This window comes from Wasmannia auropunctata, unplaced genomic scaffold (genome assembly GCF_000956235.1).
Source record: "Wasmannia auropunctata unplaced genomic scaffold, wasmannia.A_1.0 LD335789.1, whole genome shotgun sequence".
Taxonomy (NCBI): Eukaryota; Metazoa; Arthropoda; class Insecta; order Hymenoptera; family Formicidae; genus Wasmannia; species Wasmannia auropunctata.
The window spans coordinates 53,999-54,468 of record NW_012027101.1 but is presented as its reverse complement, the minus strand read 5'-3'; positions in this window follow the sequence as shown (position 1 = coordinate 54,468).

Here is a 470-nt window from a genome sequence, read left to right as displayed (position 1 = left end):
CCTCCCTTCCGCTGCCCCCTTCGGAATCTCAATGCAAGGGTTCCGGGCGGGATCTGTTTTCAACTCTGTAAATCGCAACATGAGGTATAGACATATGTGAAAGATCGCATACCACAACTCCCAAAAAATAGAATTTCGAGGTAAAATGTGTCGCAATTGGGAAAGAGCAAAGTTCACAATTTTATACTTGAACGCGCGCCATTCATTATACTTACATCGTGGAACTTTGGAACTTTTTATGTAATAAAAAATAAAGGGGAGGCAAAAGAATGTTTGCACGACACCGCGCATCGTACTTGTAAAGTTTTTATTTATTCTCGGATTTTACGAACGCTACACGGAGAGAATTTTTTTTTAATTTACCCTGCAAATCATGTTAATTCTGGGACAATATAGTATTTAGGCAAATTTTACTGTGCACTACAATAAGATTTTACAGTAAAATTTATAGATCGGAAGAGCACACGTCT